The sequence below is a fragment of the Limulus polyphemus genome, unplaced genomic scaffold, assembly GCF_000517525.1.
Source record: "Limulus polyphemus unplaced genomic scaffold, Limulus_polyphemus-2.1.2 Scaffold4908, whole genome shotgun sequence".
Classification (NCBI taxonomy): domain Eukaryota; kingdom Metazoa; phylum Arthropoda; class Merostomata; order Xiphosura; family Limulidae; genus Limulus; species Limulus polyphemus.
The window spans coordinates 18430-29562 of record NW_013670518.1 but is presented as its reverse complement, the minus strand read 5'-3'; the positions used below and the strand labels follow the sequence as shown (position 1 = coordinate 29562).

At 31.9% G+C, this 11133-nt stretch overlaps 1 protein-coding gene across 2 annotated transcripts in view; it reads right to left on the bottom strand.

Moving 5' to 3' along the window:
• LOC111088976 overlaps window positions 1–9259 on the bottom strand; it is a 34409-nt gene extending 25150 nt beyond the window's left edge. The window contains exon 1 of one of the 2 annotated variants that reach the window (XM_022400471.1): window positions 9169–9259. The gene's annotated coding sequence lies outside the window, so the exon portion shown is untranslated. Of the gene's footprint in view, window positions 1–2274; window positions 2307–9168 lie in introns of those variants that run through there. The other variant, XM_022400472.1, reaches the window with a different exon arrangement.
• Between the last annotated feature and the right edge of the window lie 1874 nt (window positions 9260–11133).

The window sequence follows — 11133 nt, the reverse complement described above, 5'->3', positions numbered from 1 at the left end:
TTTACTGCTTTTAGTATATTAACCCTCCAACTATCAATACAAGATTTACTGCTTTTAGTATATTAACCCTCCAACTATCAATACAAGATTTACTGCTCTTAGTATATTAACCCTCCAACTATCAATACAAGATTTACTGCTCTTAGTATATTAACCCTCCAACTATCAATACAAGATTTACTGCTCTTAGTATATTAACCCTCCAACTATCAATACAAGATTTACTGCTCTTTAATATATTAACCCTATATACTTATACACTCCAACTTGTATTTGATGATAGTTGGGTTATAAAATTCTGAATTTTCTTCAGTTTTTACTAATGAAGATTTAAGCAGTATTCCTGATCTTGAACAGATGATAGATGGAACTAGCTTGGACAATATGATTGTATTAATTCTAAGCTTGTTAAGAAAAAATAGGGAAGTTTAAAAAATGATAAGGTCCCTGTGCTAGATAATATCTCTATAAGGGTTTTGATGGAGGTTAAAGATTGAATAAACATGAAGCACTTACTACTATTCTCCATAAGTCCTTGAATAGTGGGCAGGTGCCAAAGGATTGGAAGTTAGCTAATATCACTTCTTTTTTCAAGTGAGGTGATAAAAAATTGTCCCAGTAATTACAGGCTTATTAGTTGTGGGAATTGTGCCTGGGACGGAGGGGTTGTCATAGGAGGAGAGGCTGAAATCTCTCAATTTGTTTTTTCTTGAAAAAAGAAGAATTAGGGGGGGGATCTGATTGAGGTGTTTAAGATTGTAAAGGGAATTGATATAGTTGATGCACCATAGTATAAATTTCGGCAAGGTAGGAGTCATCTTCACCTAAGACAATTTTATTTTCCTAACAGGGTGGTTTGCCTCTGGAATGGGCTGCTTTTGGATGTTGCGGAGGCTGTAACTTTAAGTGAGTTTAAGAGAAAGCTTGATAACTATATGAATGATAAGGGCTGACTTTAATATTTTAATTTATTTATTTGATAGTTTCTGTTTAGTTTAAAGGATGGGACAGCCGAGATGGACTAATACATCCCTTGTTGTCCCTAAAGATGTTACAAGATTTATTGTTTTTAGTATATTAAATAATTAAGGCCAACAAAATTGTTTTACAAGTAAAATATTTGTGATACAAAAAAAACAAAAACCACAAGTTTTTCCTGTACCTCAATCTAGTCTCTTAAAATTCTTCCCTAATTTTTCACCTTACCTGACTTGTTGAAGACAACAGCATAGTAGCAAAGCTTCAAAAACAAAACCCATAATCAAAGTCTAGTTTTCCATATTTTTGATTCTCCTCCCTCCCATTTTATTCTTTTCCTTCCCAATTTTAGTCATTTTCCATGACCCACAATTCTTCCAAATTTTTCAAAATATTAAAATCATTCCCAAGTTTTTGGGACACTTATTCAGAAGAATGTCTACCAAAAATCTATCATTTCTATCTAGACTTCTTGAACCTACGTGTTTTTCTAACATCACTAATGCTGGTTTATATATTATTTCAGTTTATTCAAAATAATGATGGTGGATTTTTTTAATACTGCATGAGACAGATGCTGTTATTTTTTATATTACTTTTAATGGTGGGTTTTCTAGTGTATTTCTATTTGCATGAAGGAGTTCATTACAAGCACATAAACAGTTACTTTTCTAAATTACTGTGAAAAACATGTTAGGTTATCTCTCTTTTGGTAACATAAATTCTAAAGCCTATTAAGTACAAGAATTTTGTAAAAGAAAAAAAAAGATTTACTGAATGTAGAACTTTCACAAGTACAAGTGATGCTATACTCAGACTTCACTTCAACCTTCTATGTGAACATGCATGACATTGCAAATAATGCATACAAACTCCATAACAAAGTTAAGGAAAAAAATTCTGATTATATCCCGATTTAAAATACAACTGTGCTTAACCTCATATGAATAAATACCTCTTTAATTTTTTTATACATTATAGTATATGAACTGTTAAGTTAAATACAGTATCTTCTAAAATCTACACTAAAACTTTCAGAGAACAACTTGAAAACAAACTGTTCTATGTACAAAACAGGATGAAATCAATACCGGAGTCAGGACCTTTCTATAAACATGATGGTAAAGATAACATTTCACTTAGATTGCAGAAAATTAATCTCTAAGAAAAAAAATTAACTTAGCTGATTTAAAAATTAATTTCCCAAAGGTCTTTGGATGTAGCAACAAGATGCACCATACACTGCAATATTAGTCAAAACTTAGAAGAACAGATGACTGATGAAACATAACTTACATTTGATGCATCTAATAGGGTAGAACACGAGTACCATTGACTCATACTAGTGCTCATAAGTCAAAGTTCAGCCTGGGGTCAAGCTTTAGTCAGGACAGATTTCTTGATATCCTAATTTGTCACAAAATGTTTTATAAAAACCAGTTTAGTTGAGCTATGATGAAATCCATCTACATACTTATCTCAACAGTCGGCTGAGAGTACTATTATGTTGTTCACATAAAGTTGTCAAATCGTGGCATTACCTACCTCCCAGAAACACAGTGTGATATCTTCAACTTGTAAGAAGCTGGTTCAAAGTAACTTTGTAGAACTCGAGAACAAATCTAAACTGAGTGGGAGGACATTATAAAGTCAGAATATGATTCTTGGTTTAAGTTGTACTCGGGGCAGATTTCTTAATACCCTAAATTCATTACAATGCAGTGCAATCAACTCCATATGAACAGTGTTATACAGGGCTACATTTCTCACTAAGCAGTTACCTGCATGAAGCCTAAATATTTTTTTACAAATGGAAAGCTTTGATTTGAAAAATTGGTCTCATCTTGAAGAAAAAAGAAAATGTTGTTTACTGAAAAGGACATATTCTTTATACAAGTTTTAATATTACAATCTTTGTTCCTTGTTTAACATTCCCCTAGTGCTTAAAAACTTAATTATTGAATCAAAGTGCTGCCAATATTACTGCCTCACTATTAACTAATAATGAAGGGTATAATTGGCTTTCTCCGAGCTATTTATCACCTAAAACTCCTTGTTATAAATTTTTATTTGAGAAAATTGATATCTTTAAGTGCTCAATGATAAGGTTTTCTAAGAAGCAGTTATCATTTCAAGTTTTCAATTTATACATTCGTGTGATTGCACACGGACTTGGTCTGAAGATACGTTATTTTTTGTCTCCAAGATTTTATCTAAAAAATTATTTTTCTTTAATTTCTTTTAGGATATTAAGTGGATAATACTCAAATGTAATGTAATGTTAATACCATTCAGAATGTGCCAAGCGTAAGCCCATTGATTAGTGTGCCACTCTGTGTATCAGGGGTTCTGTACTAATACAGTCAGAAGAAAAAAACATTGCACTACATGCTTTGTGGTTGTGAGTTCAATACAAGAGTGTCAGTCAAATCCTATTATTTTGTCTGACAACAGTAATCCAGCAGTTGGTAATAAGTGTTGTTGTCTTCTCGTGTATATAATAGCCCCCGAGTAACTTTGTGCAAAATTCAACAAACAATTTAGAATTGTATATTTTAGGAAGAGCATTCATACAAAAGACCACCTTCCGGGGTTCTGGGGGAGCTTATAGTACTCCTCCAGACTCACTAGCTTTCTAGTCTCGTAGGTTCACGTGCTTAACTACGAGTATTTCATGTTTGTTTCCACAGTTTTCTCTTACTTCTCCTATGCAGAAGGTGAGGGGGGGGGGGCTTTGAAAAACTTCTGCCTATGGTCCAGCAAAACCTATATACAGTCCTGCTGTTATACAGACAAAGCAAGCTTTATACCAATAAGAATTTAAACTTAAGTGATAGTAACCATCACTCAAAATATAGAACAAATGTTTGAAGTTTTTATCAAATATATTATGTACAGGGTGGGGCAAAAGTGTACATACAGTTGTCCAATTTAGAACATAGTATAATTTTCTTATGTCTCACTCCGAAACAAATAATAAATTGTCTTCATAATATTTTCTTTAGCCCCAACGAAGTCATACCAACTTTTGTCCCATCCTGTATGTTAAGGACTATATACACACATACCAGCACTTAGCTTTCTTCTTATTACACAGCAAGCTCCAGAAAATAATGTACTCTAATTCCTATACTGTAAAGACAGTTAATTATTTGTAATGTGACCTAGATCTCGTTCTAATTGAATATTGGTAGCAGTACGATAACTGAAGATAAGGAGCAAAGGAACTAAATGATAAACAATGACGTTCTCTTGAAACAGGTTACAGCAAGAAATAAGAGAAACATAAAAAGATTTTAAAAAATTAACATTAAGGCTTTCCTCTTTTAGGTTCAGCAAATGCTGTATTTGCATTTTTTTTTCAACTACAGCAATAAAGGAAAAGTTTGTAAATCGACCATTAGGTGTTGTCAAATACCATGTGCTAGCAAGGTCGTACGCCCAATCAACCATGATACATTCACAGGATACCTATCAATGGAATTCATCCTAGTTATATTTTGTTGTACACAAATGTCGCATGTACTGTATACTCAAACTATGGGTTCAACAACTACTTCAAGAGAAAGGAAAGGGAACGTCAATTACTCGGATCATCTCACATGTCGGTATCTATAGGATCGGGTACAAGCCACATAGCTGAACTTCACAACATATACATGGATATTTTAATAAACTAAGGAAGCTATAAATGAATGGATGTCAACAATATATTATTCAGTAAAGTATCTACCACCAACACTTCATATTAAACAGATAAAGATATCCTGCAAATTATGTTTCCTTAATGACAGTTTAAAGTTTGTAGTGCAAACTAGAGAGTTGTATTCACTGTTAAAAAAATAAAACAACTTGTTACTCAATTTGTAAACTACATAAATGCCATAAAAATGTAATTTAATTCTTATACAAGTGCAAACATGTGCTTATATCCTTAATCATTCACACATGCTTTACCCAATATATCTATCAATCATCACATTCTTACGTTTCACCATTGCTACTTCACTAAAAACAAGAGAGAATCCTTGAGCCGAGAAACTTGAAATTATTTTAGGCAGGATTAGAGTAAATTAATGTATGAGACCTTGGGCGTGGTCAAACACATCAAAAGGATTTGATCACCTGAGTCCAAAACAGTAATTAGGTTCTTGAAAGAGGGAATCCAACAAGTGTTTGGGATTTTCTCAAAGGGAATGATCAAGAATGGACAACACGTGATTGGTTGATAAGGTTTGTATCTTGCAACTAGTCTGGCCACAGGAATTGTAATTACATTGCCATTAATTCATCATTTTGTGACTTGAGCTAGATGAGCAGAGGTTCTTTTTCAAATGCTGCTTTGTTTAATAAGCTGGTCACTCATACAAACATAAAAAGCCTTGCTGAAGAACAGCAGGAAATTCGGCAGCAACTGCCAACTTACAGCTAGACAATTAACTACAAGCATTGATTACACTAATGTCACATAAAAATTATAGTTAAATTAGTTAACATCATAAAGATAATCAATAACCAAAATCAGTATTTCCAATAATTACTATTTTAGATTATTGCCAACTATCCAAGTTAATATGCAAAAACCGATTAGTGTTCAATGATGAGTCTAATGATCAATAAATAAGCAAATTCTACTAACTGCTCAGCTCTAGTGATCATCCCTATAAATATGAACACCACATGACAAATATTGCTATAACTTGTCTTGGTGCAAGAAGTTTACAAATCTGGACTCAGGAGGGTGAAGATTGGATTCCATCTAGTCACTCTGCCATTACAATCCATGCTATGAACATAACTTCTGATGGTAATGGAATAAGGTACACATGTCCTGCAACAGCTGTTTTATTTGGGTCATTCTCCAGAAACAGTTGTTTTCTAATGTGACTAACTGCAGCCACCCTATTCACCGAAGAGCAGTATTACATGTAACTGGGTAATTTCTTGCTTTGACTTCCCTCCTATCTATCATCCAAGTACACAATCTCATGAAATTAACAAGATTCTTTCTTTTGTGGAATTGGCTCTTTGTATTATGTGGTCTTTATCCAGCTATACTTACATAATGTCATGGAGATGGTTAATTTGTATTCAAGGTATTTACTTATTACTTACTTATATGCTGTGTATATATATATATATGTATATTGAATACCAGGATTGGACATTTGACTGGTCAAATATTGTCATACAATTTCAAATGTGGTCAAACTTTATTAATTAGTTGGACATTTGACTGGTCAAATATTGTCATACAATTTCAAATGTGGTCAAACTTTATTAATTAGTTACTGATTCTTTTATCATCACAACTGCATACACTTGAATTTTACTTAATTTAATGTAAATAATACAAATTACATTAAAATAAAATCAGTTTATGGTTTGTCTCCAGCCTTCTGACAACAACAAACCAGCACTATATATACAGAACCACATTTAAAAGCCATTATACGATACAAGTAAGTTTTTAATAATATACCACTATTATGAAGTAACATTACAAGCTTTTAAAAAATCCACTATTGGCTGTATAAATCTGAAGAATATTACAATATGGCATGGTATAACGCCACTTATAAAGGTTTCAGCACATGAAGAGCAGGAAACCATTAAACATATACATTATAGAAATATGTAAAAAATATTAAGCTATGACACAAACATTTTTTTCATTATTTGAATTAAACACTCAGAACAGAGTTAACAAACAAACAAATCTCTACTAATATATGGTTACTTAAGTCTTTTAGATTAATAGTAAACTGAAGAACGTTGATTTATAAGCATAACAAAGTGGTTTATTTTGTGGAATGTACTACACGTTTTGAAAGAACATTAATTTATCTTCTGAAGAAGACAGATCAATGTCCTGTCAAAAATATGATGTATGTTTTCCAAAATAAAACTACTTCATTAGGCTTATAAATTATTGTTTGTCAATTTAATATTATATTAACATAACATGTTTTCATATGCAAGTACCTTTGAGATTATTTGACCATTTAAAAAAAATAAACAGTCAACTCAATTTGATATACAAGTAAATTTAAAGGCTTCACTTTTTGGACATAACCCATGGTAACAACTTATTAGATGTATTATTTACAAATAACACTTTTAATTAAACACAGTCACAGTTTCCTTCTTTATATTGTGGCAAATAATATTATTATTATTATGCTTAAGCTGATACATGCATGTTTTGGAGTACTGTTTGCCAAAGCAGGCCTACTTGCATTGTTCCATTTCTGTGTTATGTTGCATAAATATTGTTTATCTACTAAATTTAAATACTTAGCAAAGTAATAATAAAATATCAGAATAATGAAATTATTGTTTCAGTGGAACTTGAGGCCAATATAGTAGGTTTGTAAACTAGGAAATTATTACCTATATATTTAAACTGATCTGGAAAAAAAAAATTAAATTTTATTAAATATAGTTTCCACTGTTTTACAGCTACAATTAGAACAATGTTATCAGTATTTTATATTTTGCATAGAACAAACATTGGAACCCTGCTGCTACTTGATATATATATAGTCTGCAGCACGATTTACAGTCATGTACTTAATTAATATCCAGTAGTGAACCTTTATTTCCAGAAGCAAATTTTAATTTTATTAATCTTATGTCTATGTACAGTCGTGGACAAACCTAATTTGATATCAATAACATTAAAGAAGTTCATAATACATATTATCATTAGTAGTGGTGTTTTAAGATTTATACAAGTGTAAAATTTGAAGTAATTGTACTAATCTGGACATGCAATACTTACTACTAAGATTTTTAAATACATCAGGACTAATACACAGAAGTAACAAATTATGACGTACAACTGAAAATGTGTAAATAACACCTAGCCTAAATAATGATGTATACCTAACAAATACCTATTATACAAGACTTTTACGATTGTAATACAGCAGAATTGTGAATATAAAACAACTTATTAACTGCTTGTTCCTTTATCAGTGTCATTAAAGAAAGTAAGTAGCAGCAGAGAACGTACAGATCCCAGAATTACACCACTTGTTACTTCTTGTGAAAAGAAAGATGTAATTTAGTTTGATGTGTAATACGTCACTCACCACTAATAACTTAAAATAATTTAGGTGTGCGGATAACATGACATGCTGACACAATTAATTAATTATTCAGCAGACTAACTGGTTATTTATTTCCTTCATTAAAATGAGAATTTCAGCAAAAACATGAGGTACAGATCTAATTCAGTAAATCAAAAAAATATATTAGGTTTTTATGACACTGAAATTTATATTTTGGTGAAGAAAAGAAATTAACAAATAAAGAGGTGATCTCGTAGTTTATACAACTATCTGGGGTTTGATAGCCTAAAGACCTCTGATTTATTTGTTCTATATTCTGATGACAACAGGATGAGAAGACAGCTTTTAAGATTTGAAAAGAGAAAAACGTTAGGTTCTAGTTAAGAACTGTATTTTTCTAAAGGGGTAATTAGCTTCTGGGATGAGTTGCTATTGGCAGCAGTGGAGGCCAACACTTTTCAAGAGTTTAAAAAGGGGGAATCAATAATTTATTGAAACATAAATGGAATATTTAAGTTATTAGTTTGTGCAGGGAATAAGGACAGCCTTTACATTTAAGGATAAAGGCTTCAAGACAATGTATGTTAACTACTGATGTTACAAACAGGAGTTGTAAAATTTGTTTTACTTTAAAAAAAGCTAGTATAGAGGTAGCTTTATTGATAATAATAAGAGTACTCGTGGTAGAGCAAGTAGGGATTTGTTTTAATTTCATTAAACTTTCTCATGCACCCCCAGGATAAATTCTGACCTCTCCCAAGTTAAAGAACCACTGATCTGGAACGAAAAAGAGATAGAAAATCAAAAACGTTTATTCCAATTTTCATACCCACGGAAACAGCAATGTGTAGCCTTTGAACTTGAAGTTTCACACGAGAAAACAAAACAAAAAAGGCCATCAAACTTTACTAACAACGTGCAATGCAAACAATCTCTACGTTAATAATTAACAAAAAAAAACAGTAGGAAGAATATATCTTTCAGATTAAATTATAAGCTTGAAATAAAATAATAATTACTATTAACAACACTCCATTCCAATAAAACTTAAATATGACTATAATTATAACAATTAACATGAACATTTTGCTTTATAATCACTTCCAAATCTTACCTTAAATTTGTAGTCTGTAAAATCAAATGAGCCAATTTTTCGCAAATGAGACACAGAACGCCATAAACCCCACACGTCCTAACCCGATCACTGCAAATCTCGAACTACTGCCTGTCGCTGTCACAAAACATTTTGCCGTATACATAAAAATGTCACCAGGTGTCGCTACTTCATTGCAGGTCATAGATTTAGTGAGAGTAATAAAAGATCAATACATTTACGCGGCGGCATCACTTGTATACTATTATATATTTTCAAGGTCAGTATGTAAAAAAAAAAAAACTTCGCTATTAAACTAGATTTTCGGTACAGTCACCATTAAACTACACTGTAGCTGTTTTCCGTTTGTGGTAATAAGCTATAAAAACTACAATATTTGAATTAAGCAAATGACTAACTTAGTTCACAATTAAAATGTATATCTATATATATTTTTTTCATAGATTCTATGTTTCGACTTTCGGTATCATTATATTGGATTATTTTTAACAATTCTAAAGGTATATTTAGGATAAACAGAAAACTGTTAAAAGAACGGTTGAAACCCATAAAAAACATACTGAAACAGTAATTGTTGTATTTATATTAATAATACAATATAATAAAACAAAAATTTGGAGAAGTATATTTTGTCAAGAGATAGTAAAAGCAATAATAGCAAAACATTCATATAGCATAACTTACGAACAATAAAGAGACTATTTCGTTCTTCAAATCTGCTCGAACTCACCCGTTCTTTACTTTTAACTTTGTACGAAAATCATCGATTTCCTTCTTGTAAAGTGCTGGCCTCCACTATTGCCGACGGCAACTCATTCCATAAAGTACATGGGTGATTCTGCGGTAAGTTTAGGGAATCACAACGCTAAAATCAGAGATTCATTCGCGTAGTTTTGCGCTAAAACAAATAAACGTTCTACAAATTAATCCATGCTTTAAAAATAAAGTTGTCTTAAACCTAGCCTGTTTTTTTTCCAAATGTTAAATAGCACGAATAAAACAGGGGTTTTAATCCTATCGATACCCCCATAATCTTATAAAGTTTAATATGGTTTGTTTGTTTGAGGTTAAGTACAAAGGCACACGATGGGCTATCTGTGCTCTGCCCACCACGGGTATCGAAACCCGATTTCTAGTCTTGTAAGTCCGCAGACATACCACTGTGCCACTGGGGGGGGGGGGGGGCTTTAACTTATTCCTGTCAATTAACCATTAAATTCCGGAATAATTCTAGTAACCTTTTCAAGTACGTCAGTATCCTTTCTTAGATACGAAAACCAAACCCGTATACAGTATTCTAAGTAAGGCCTAACTAGTGACTGGTATAGAGAGGTAATCACCTCTTTTAACTTGTAATCAGTATGTCAACTGATACATGCTAAAATCTTATTACTTCTACCGCTAGCAACTAAACGGTTCTTCAATGGCTATCGTGACTTATCCATCATTATGCTAAGACCGATCTTTTTCTTCAATCAAGCTTGTGAGTTGCGTTCAGTATATATTAAACGTGTGATCAAATTTATGATAGCCAAAATTAAGTACCTTGCACTTACTACAACTACAGGTCATTTACCAGATATTTTCCAGCTTAACAATTGATCTAAATAATTCTGTAATACCTCAAGCTTGATACACCTAGACCTAACCAAGAGTTTAATGTCATCAGGTAACTAACTTTACCAATTTACTAATTATACCCCTATAAATATTATTAATGTAAGAAAAGCTCAATAACTGATCCCCGAGAAATCCGGTTTTAATGTACTCCAAACTGTTTGCTTTTTCAATGCCATCCAACCATCCTACTACCCCATAAACTTGAATAATCTAAAACAAAAACTTAATAAACTACGAAACAAGCTATTTGCGATCTCAATTCATTTAATTTTTTTTCAAAAAAACCTCTGAACAATTTTTATAATGTGTTCCTACTCCGTTTGTTAATTGATTTTCCGTAAATTC